This window comes from Pteronotus mesoamericanus, unplaced genomic scaffold (genome assembly GCF_021234165.1).
Source record: "Pteronotus mesoamericanus isolate MK-2021 breed Mesoamerican mustached bat unplaced genomic scaffold, CSHL_Meso_final contig_74, whole genome shotgun sequence".
Taxonomy (NCBI): Eukaryota; Metazoa; Chordata; class Mammalia; order Chiroptera; family Mormoopidae; genus Pteronotus; species Pteronotus mesoamericanus.
The window spans coordinates 2,242,311-2,252,689 of NW_026555247.1; positions in this window are offsets into that span (position 1 = coordinate 2,242,311).

Here is a 10,379-nt window from a genome sequence, read left to right on the forward strand (position 1 = left end):
TTCATATGATGAGAAAAACTAGGAATTTTAGAAATTTGGACAATACATTATACAAGGCAATTTAATAAAAATTTCTGGGTTATTATATACAGATTATATTGATTAAGGCACTTAACTCAGAACTCCTTTAAAATGACTCTACTGCTTTGAGAAATCATGGATGAGCTAAACCAGCTCTATAAATGCCCTAAAACTTTCTTAAATGCAGGATGCTGTGACTGAGATAAACGATAACATTTTTTTTATTAAAAGAACTAAATACTGTAAGAAAGAAGAGAAACAAAATGGCTTTAACTCTAACATATGACTTAGAACTAATTATATTTTTCTTTGAACTTGGAAAGTTTTACTAATATTTCTGCTAAAATACTAGTGGGAAAAATGTAAAGATTCAAAATAATTTTTGACATAGTTGGCTCATTCATGCATGTGTTCTGTCATTTATTAAAAAATATTTATTCAATAGTTAGTGTAGTCAGGCTCAGCTCAATCCTTGAGTAACACACTTTGTAAAGAAATGACCCTCTTGTTACTGTATGTTCATCAGCCTTGTTAGACTATTGTGCTTTTTGTATTATGCCATGGTGTTTTGGTGACTGGGGTTGTGAAAGCGGCTGTGTGGGTTGTGGAGCTTTTCAGAGGGGTGAAATATTTCATAGTATCAGCTACCTGGGGAAGAGGTGGTCTCTCTGTTTGGCTGACCCGAGAAAGAGAGTGCTTAATCTTGAAGAAAGTAATAGATTTTTAGGAGAAAGGAGACCTGGTGAATTGCATTTTGGAGTGTGGTATACAACAATTCACAAAAGCCAGAACTATTTATGATGATGAAGACCCATGAGAAGGCTTCCATTTTGCCATCCTCAATTACTTTTACTGACTCTCTTCTCATAGCATAAAATGAATCACCACTATGTATCACAATTGACCTGTAATACAAGAGGCATTTTATTTATTTTTACATGAAAAAAGTAGATTTAAGAGAGAGAAAACACTTATAAAGTTTCAGTTGCAAGAAGAAATCACTTTGGCTATATTAAATGAAAAGAAATTTAATTTAAGAAATTTAGGTTTTGACAAAATTAAGGAAAGAGCTGAAGGAGTACCACCCAACCCAGGCATCCTGGAATGATTCCCAGAATACCACCACAGCACTGTCTGGCTAAGGGAACTTTTAACTATGCTGTATTAGGGAAAGTAGAAATCATGAAGCTTCATGTCACTTGATGCTCCAAGACAGCACTATTAAGTTGTGATCTGGGGTTTAGATGCTGACCTCAGAATGAATGGCTACTGAGCCAAGCTGAGACTGCGGCACCTGAACTAGCAAAATGAATAAACGACTTTCTGCCTGTCAACCTCACTAAGGCAGTTACCAGACACTCAGACCTTTGCTAATGCTGTTTTAGGAGAATCAAAGCTCTATGATGCCTATATTCCTACATGTCAGTAGCTGCAGAAGTGGCTTCTGTAGCTCCAGGAGCTGCAGAAGTGACTTCTGGAAACTTCTCTTTTCCAAATATCCCATGAGTGTTTTATATTTTTAGAACAAAACACACATCCTAAACCTTAGTTGCAAAGGAATCTGAGAGAAAACATTTTCAGGACAAGAAGTCAAACTGAAAATATGTTGTGCTTTAAATGACTATACAAGTCGGGTACTCTTATTTGGACTCTGGCTTGTCTAAATTTCAAGCCTTTAAGTGTGTGCTCTATAGAGACTTTTAGTGTGAATAAATGAATGCATGCATTCATGAATGAGTTATGGATATATGAATAGCTTCTCTTTCTATACTCATTTTTTCTTAGGAAAGAGTCAGCTAAGCAACTTTCAGGTGACTGGTATTCTTAAGATCACTCTGGAATGGGAGTATAGTCCTCAACCTAACTCTCAGTGTGACTGGAGTGTTCAAGTGACTTTTTTCCCAAATCCCATCTATTAATAGCTACCTGAAGCTTGGAACCTGGCTCTGAATCTCAGTCCCCAGACTAGGAACCTGCCTGCTCTTGTCATCTGCATCATGCTGGCCTTTTCCTGGGAGGGGTGTGGGTGGGTGGATAAAATATTGTCCAGTTTCTAGATTCTCTGAAATTTTTTGAAGTTACCAGATATAATTATCCACCTGATGTTAAGAAACTCAGTCATTCTAAAATGTTGGTATTGTTTCTATCTCCATTTCTGTCCTGTGAATATGGGCTTTAGTTTTTTTTTTAAATCATGTTCATTCTATTACAGTTGTCTTAATTTTTCCCCCTTTGCCCTCCTCCAGCCATCTCGCCCTCTCTGCCAGCTCCCACAGTCAATTTCCACACTGCTGTCCATGTCCAAGGGACTTTGTCTAGTCCCTTCCCCTTCTTTCCACCATTGTCCTCCTTCCCCATCCCCTCCAGTCACACTCTGCTCCATGTTTCCATGCCTGTGGTTTATTTTGTTCGTTAGTTTATTTTGTGAATAGATTCCACTTATAGGTGAGATCATATGGTATTTGTCTTTCACCAATAGGCTTATTTCACTTAGCATAATATTATCCAGTTCCATCCATGTTGTGACAAAAGGTATGAGTTCCTTCTTTTTTTCTTATTTTTTAAAATGCAGACTGATTTTATTTTTAAATGTCAAAATCCATGATAAAATATTAAAAAATTTAAATCCATTATAAAGTCTCAACTATTAAAACAACATGACACCAGCACAGAAATAATCAAGTAGATCAAAGAAATAAAATGAACATTCTAGAAACAAATGTATATATCTGTCTAACAATGTAATATATGATTAAACTGATATTTCAATCAATGGGGAAAATAAGTCTTATTCAACAAATAAGGTGCATGGACCACTATTACTTGAAATAAAACCAATACAGAGCTCTATTTCACACATTATATAAGAAATATTCAGGTGAGTTAAAAATCAATATGTAAATCCTAAGGAGTTTTAGTAGAAAATACAAACTAATATTTTCTTACCCTGAAGTAAAATATTCACCCAGAAGCTATAAAACAAAATATTGACAATATGACTATATTAAACATTTAAGACTATATAGTAATATAAAAAAAGTTAAAGGACAAGTAATAGAATAGGAAAGTATTTGCAACACATCTAAACACAGGTTAAGAGGGTTTTTTTTAGGGAAAAATTCTATAAACCTTTAATTAAAAAAAGGATAAAGAACACAAAAAAGTTTTTTAAAACTTTTAAAAAATAATAGAAATAGGCAAGAAATATACAAAAACAGATTTAGTTTCAACAAATAATAAAGGAACAACTAAAATACATCATTGTCACAATCAGATTAATAAGTATTAAAAATGTTGGTAATATCAAGTATTGGTGAGTATGAAAGGAACTAGGTATTCATAGACTCTTTTTCTTCATCTTAAAGCAGTCTCTTTAGCTTATTTCGCAATGCTGGTTTGGTGGAGCTGTATTCTTTTAGCCTTCTTTTGTCTGGAAAATGTCTTATTTTGCCTTCCATTTTAATTGAGAGCCTTGCTGGGTAGGACAGTCTTGGTTGCAGGCTTTTGCTTTTCATGACTTGGAATATTTCTTGCCATTCCCTTCTGGCTTGTAGTGTTTCTGTTGAGAAATCATCTGCTAGCTGTTCTGGGGCTCAATTATATCTTACTACCTGTTTCTCCTTTGCTTCTTTTACGATTCTCTGTTTGTCTTTGATACTTTCCATTTTACTGATGATGTGTCTTGGAGTGGGCCTCATTGGGATCCTCTGTGCTTCCTGGACTTGTGTGACTTTTTCTCTTCTACAATTAGGGAAGTTTTCCATCATGACTTTTTCAGAGATCTTCTCTATCCCTTGCTCCTCTTCTCTTCCTTCTGGTACCCCTGTTATATGTATATTATTATGTTTCAGGTTGTCCTGCATTTCCCTAAATGCTTCTTCATTCTTTTTGAGTCTTTTTTCATTTTCTTGCTCTTTCTGGGAGTTTTTTTCTACCTTGTCCTCTAGCTCACTGATTCGATCCTCTGCTTCATCTAGCCTGCTTTTGATTCCTTTTACTGTATTCTCAATTCAGAAATTGTATTCGTTTCCTCTTGCCTCTTGTTGATAGTTTCTTTGTCCTTTTTCATGCTGATATAATTTGCAGTGAGTTTCTCATAGTTTCCCTGCAGTTTTTTGTAATTCTCTCTGAGCTGACTGAGTTCATTAGGCTTCCATTGAACCATTGCTTTGAACTCCATATCTGATAGTTTACTTGCCTCTATTTCATTTGGTTTTCTGGGGATTCCTCCTTTCCCTTCAACTGGGGGGTGTTTCTGTCTTCCCATTATTTGTGAGACTCTTCTTTTATGCTTCTGCTTCTTAAGTTGATCTGTCTTGATTTCCTGACTTTGTGGTGTGAGCTTCTATGGTAGGAGACCATTGTTTTTTCTTTCTGGATCTGCCTCTGAGGATGTCAGATGTTGACCCTGTCTGACCTTAGGCAGTCTTTTGAGACTTCCAGGAATCTACTGTCTGTGGTTGTCTCCTTCAGCTGTTAATCTAGTTGCTCTGCACTCAGCAGAGTCCCTCCTTGGATGGGGTTATTGGGTCCTCTCACGTTGTTGCCACTCAAGTGAGTGGTCTGCCTGAGCCAAATGGCCTCTGCTACATGGGGGATCAGTCAGCACTGGGAACCTGCCAGCTACTCTCTCAGTTCTCTCCCCAAAGGCTCCCTCCCTAGGGTCTCCTCAGGTGTCTCTTGCATACTCTGCCCCCTGCCCTTGCTGGAGACCAGGGTAAGTGGCTGGAAATAAAAATTTATTTCTTGGCCCTTTAAAAGGCTGTTTGCATCTCTAGCCACCCTTTTCTTGGAGAGTGCAACCTTGCTGCTTTTCAGAGCTGGTTGTTATCTGTGTACTTTTTGGGCTCTATTGCTGTAGGCTGGAGATCCTGGTAATGATTTAGACCCTACTATTCTCAGGGGGATCCAAGTGGCCATTTCAATATCCTTCTGGTGCTTCCACTCATGGGCACCCCACCCACCTTCTCGAGTCTCTATTGTACTCCTTACCCATTCGGTTGTACTAAAGCTGATTCTTCTGTCTGTCCGAGGTTATAAGGCTCCTCTCTCGCTATTGTTCAGTTGTTTGTTCCAGGTGATTCCTTCACAACTTAGTTGTAATTCCAGACTGATCCTGGGAGGAGGTCAGTGAAACTTCCATTTCTCTGATAAATTCCCAATCTGATGGCTAGTGATGCTGAGTATCCTTTCAAATGCCTCTGGGCCCTCTGTATTTCCTCCTTGGAAAAGCACCTGCCCAAGTCTTTTGCCCATTTTTTGATTGGATCATTTGTCTTCTTGAAGTGGAGTCGAGTGGAGTGATCTTGGAGATCAAACCTCTATCTGATGTATCATTAGTGAATATATTTTCCCATACAGTTGGCTCCCTTTTCATTTTGCTGATGTTTTCTTTAGCCGTGCAGAAGCTTCTTATTTTGATGAGGTCCCACTTGTTTATTCTTTCCTTTATGTCCCTTGCTTTAGGAGACATATCAGTGAAAAAATTGTTGCGTGGGATATCTGAGAGTTTCCTGCCAATGTTCTCCTCTAGGACTTTTATGGTGTTGCGACTTATATTTAAGTCTTTTATCCATCTTGAGTTTATTTTTGTGTATGGTATTAGCTGATGATCCAATTTGACTTTTTTGCATGTAGCCATCCAGTTCTCCCAACAGCATTTGTTGAAGAGGCTATTATTGCGCCATTTGATGCTTCTGCCCCCTTTGTCAAATATTAGATGCCCATAGAGACCTGGGCTTATTTCTTGGCTTTCTATTCTGTTCCACTGGTCTATGGGTCTGTTCTTGTGCCAGTACCAGACTGTTTTGAGTATAGTGGCTTTGTAATAGAGTTTGATGTCCGGTATTGTGATCCCTTCTACTTTGTGTTTCTTTCTCAAAATTGCTGCGGCTATTTGGGGTCATTTATGGTTCCATATAAATTTTTGAAATGTCTGTTCTATTTCTGTGAAATACGTCATTGGTATCTTAATAGGGATTGGGTTGAATCTATAAATTGCTTTGGGTAGTATGGACATTTTGATGATATTAATTCTTCCAAACATGAGCATGGTATATGCTTCCATTTATCTGTGTCTTCCTTAATTTCTTTCTTCAATGTTATATAGTTTCTGCATACCAGTCTTCTACCTTTTTGGTTAAATTTATTCCTAGGTACTTTATTTTTCTTGTTGAATGGTATTTTGAATGGTATTTTTTTTCTGATTTCTTCTTTTATTTCATTGCTGGTGTACAAAAATGCCTTTGATTTCTGAATGTTGACTTTGTATCCTGCTGTTTTGCCAAATTTACGTATTGGGTTGAGGAGTTTTTTGGTGGAATCTATTGGGTTTTCTATGTACACTATCATGTCATCTGCAAACAATGATAGCTTTACTTCCTCCTTTTCTATTTGGATGCCTTTTATTTCTTTTTCTTGTCTGACCACTTCCAATACGATGTTGAAAAGAAGCGGTGAGAGCGGACATCCTTGTCGTGTTCCCGATCTTAGTGGGAAAGTTTTTTGGTTTTTGCCCGTTGAATATGATGTTGGCTGCAGGTTTTTCATATATGGCCTTTATTACGTTGAGGAATGCCCCTTTATTCCCATTTTGCTGAGTGTTTTGATCATAAATGGGTGCTGTAACTTACCGAATGCTTTTTCTGCGTCTATCGAGATGATCATGTGGTTTTTGTCTTTTCTTTTATTTATGTGATGTATCATGTTTATTGACTTGCGTATATTGAACCATCCCTGCATGCCTGGGATGAATCGCACTTGATCGTGGTGGATAATCTTTTGAATGTATTGCTGCATGCGGTTTGCCAATATTTTGTTGAGGATTTTAGCATCTATGTTCATCAGCAAAATTGGCCAATAATTTTCTTTCTTTGTAGGCTCTTTATCTTGTTTTGGGATTAGGGTGATGCTGGCCTCATAGAAAGAGTCTGGGAGTCTTCCCTCCTCTTGGATTTTTACGAATAGTCTGAGAAGGACAGGGGTTAGTTCTTCCTTAAATGTTTTGTAAAATTCTCCTGTGAAACTGTCCAGCCCTGGGCTTTTGTGTGCCGGGAGTTTCTTGATTACTGCTTCAATTTCCCCAGCTGTTATCAGTCTGTTCAAGCTTTCTATTTCTTCCTCCTTCAGTGTTGGAAGATTACACTTTGCTAAAAATTTGTCCATTTCATCAAGATTTTCAAATTTCTTGGCATATAATTGTCCATAGTAGTTTCTGACAATCCTTTGTATTTCTGTGGTATCAGTTGTTATTTCTCCTCTTTTATTTCTGATATTATTAATTTGGGTCTTCTCCCTTTTTTTCTTGAGAGTCTGCTTAAAGGCTTGTCAATTTTATTTATCTTTTCAAAGAACCAACTCCTGGATTGGTTGATCCTTTGAATTGTTCTTTTCGTCTGTATGTCATTCAGTTTTGCTCTGATCTTGACTATTTCCTTCCGTCTACTTGCTCTGGGATTTATTTGTTGTTTCTCCAGTTCCTGAAGTTGTAGTGTTAGGTCTTTTATTTGAAATGTTTCTGTGTTTTTTAGATAAGCCTGTATTGCTATGAACTTCCCTCTCAGGACTGCCTTCTCTGTGTCCCATAGGTTTTGGACAGTTGTCTGTTCATTTTCATTTGTTTCCAGAAATTTTTTGATTTCTTCTCTTATCTCATTATTGACCCATTCATTGTTTAATAGTCTGCTGTTCGGTGTCCATGAGTTTGCAAGTGTTTGAAGTTTCTCTTGGAGGTTGATTTCCAGTTTCAAGCCCTTGTGGTCTGAGAAAAAGTTTGGTATTATTTCAATTTTCCTGAATTTGCTGAGTTTTGCTTTGTGTCCTATCATGTGGTCTATCTTTGAAACACTTCCATGAGCCTTTGAAAAGAATGTGTATTTTTCTTCTTTAGGATGTAAGGTTCTATATATGTCAGTTAAGTCTATTTGGTTCAGCGTGTCATTCAGCTGCACAATATGTTTATTAATGTTTTGTTTGGAAGATCTGTCCATTTTTGACAGTGGAGTGTTGAAATCCCCTACTATCAGTGTGTTGCTGTCTATATCTTTTTTGAAGTCATCCAACAATTTCCTTATAAACTTGGGGGCTCCTCTATTGGGAGCATATAAGTTTACAATGTTGATGTCTTCTTGATAGATTCTTCCTTTAAGTATTATAAAGTGCCCCTCTGGGTCTCTTTTTATGGGCTTTGTTTGAAATCTACTCTGTCTGATATAAGTATTGCAACCCTGGCCTTTTTCTCTTGCCCATTTGCTTGGAATATTTTTTTCCATCCCTTTACTTTCAATCTGTGTAAGTCTCTTGCTCTGAGGTGGGTCTCTTGTAGGCAGCATATGTGTGGGTCATGTTTTCTTATCCATTCGGGTACCCTGTATCTTTTAATTGGGGTATTTAGTCCATTTACATTGAGAGTTATTACTGACAGAAACTTATTAATTTTTTCTCTTTGTAACTGTGTTTTCTCTTTCTCACTCTTTTTCTTCATCTACTTAAAGCAGTCCCCTTAGCATATCTTGGAGTGCTAGAGATCTTGGTTTGGTAGAGATGTATTCTTTTAGCCTTCTTTTGTCTGGGAAACTCCTTATTTTAATTGAGAGCCTTGCTGGGTGTAGCAGCCTTGGTTGAAGGCCGTTGCTTTTCATTGCTTGGAATATTTGTTGCCATTCCCTTCTGGCTTGTAGTGTTTCTGTTGAGAAGTCAGCTCTTAGTCGTATCAGGGCCCCTTTGTATGTTACTTTCTCCTTCTCCCTTGCTGCCTTGAGGATTCTCTCTTTGTCTTTGATTTTTGCCATTTTAATGATGAAGTGTCTTGGAGTGGACCTCCTTGGGTCCCTCTTGAGTGGGGTCCTCTGTGCCTCCTGGATCCATGAGACCCTATCTCTCCTTAAATTAGGGAAATTTTCCTTCACTTTTTTGAGGAGGTTCTCTATCCCTTGCTCCTCTTCTTCTCCTTCTGGTATCCTTATTATGTGGATATTATTGCATTTCAGGTTGTCCTGCATTTCCCTAAATGCCTCTTTGTTCTTTTTGAGTCTTTTTTCCATTTCTTTTTCATTCTGGGAGCTTTTTCCTACCTTACCCTCCATCTCACTGATTCGATCCTCGGCTTCATCCAGCCTGCTTTGGATTCCTTCTACTGTGTTCTTCAATTCAGAAATGGTATTCTTCATATCCTCTTGTGTCTTCTTGATAGTTTCTATGTCCTTTTCCGGGTTGATATAGTTTGTTGTAAGATCCTGATCGTTTCTCTGCAGTTTCTCATAATTCTCTTTGAGCTGGCTGAGCTCATTGAGCTTCCTTAGAACCATTGTTTTGAATTCAGTATCTGATAGTTCCCTTGCCTCTATTTCATTTAGCTCTCTCTGTGGGGAGTCCCCTTTCCTACTCATTTGGGGGTAACTTCGTTTTCTTCCCATTTTTGTGAGAGTGTTTTAAGTAATTTATTTATTTATTTATTTATGCTTCTGCTTCAATTGGGCCATCTTGATTTCCTGACTTTGTGGATTAAACTTCTTTGGTAATAGGCGGGTCTTTTTATTTGTTAGTTTGTTTGTTTGTTTGTTTTTTCTTTTTCTTTCTGGGCCTGCCTCTGATTATGTTAATTGTTGACCCTATATGACCTTGGGTCGTTGGTTTGAGCCTTCCAGGAGTCTGCTGTCTGTGTCTGACTCCTGCTTTGGGCAGCTGTGAGACCCCTTCCGCCAGGGATCCAATATTTCTGTGGATCCTCTGCACTTTCCTGCAGGCTCCTTTATCGCGCTCCCCCGCCAGCAGGATTCCTCGCCCACCTGGGATCGCCCATTCTTGCCCTAGCCCTGGGGGTTCTTGACGACCTCGCGTACTCATCTGGCCCCCCAGGTCGGCGGACACCCTGGTACTGGTCCGTTTAGGGTCGTCTATTATGTGCTTTCCCCACTTTTGGCTCTTTGGTTGCGTTGCCTGCCCTCGCCAAATGGAGACTTACAGAAATGGGAGGAAGTCAGCTCCAGGACTCTCTGGTTAATCCTGTCTCCGGTCTTTCCTCCAGGGACTCTGGGCAGCCTTGTGACCCCTTCGTCGGAGGATCTATTATTTCTGCAGCCTGCTCTGCACTCACCAGCCACGCAGGTCAATTTACACTTGCCCTCGCTGATCTGCACACTTCCTCGCAGGCCCCATCGGTGCCAACCTGTGGGAGGCTTTGCCAGTCTGCGTGAACCCTCGCCAGCCCCCGCGGGTCCACACACACACTCACCAACCCTCGCCGGCCACTCGGCGCAAGTGTGCGTGCCTGCACTCGATGGTTTTGGGCTGTGTATTGTGTGCTTTTCAGCTTTTGGCTCTTTGGGTGTGTGGCCTCTCCCCGCACAATGGAGACTAGG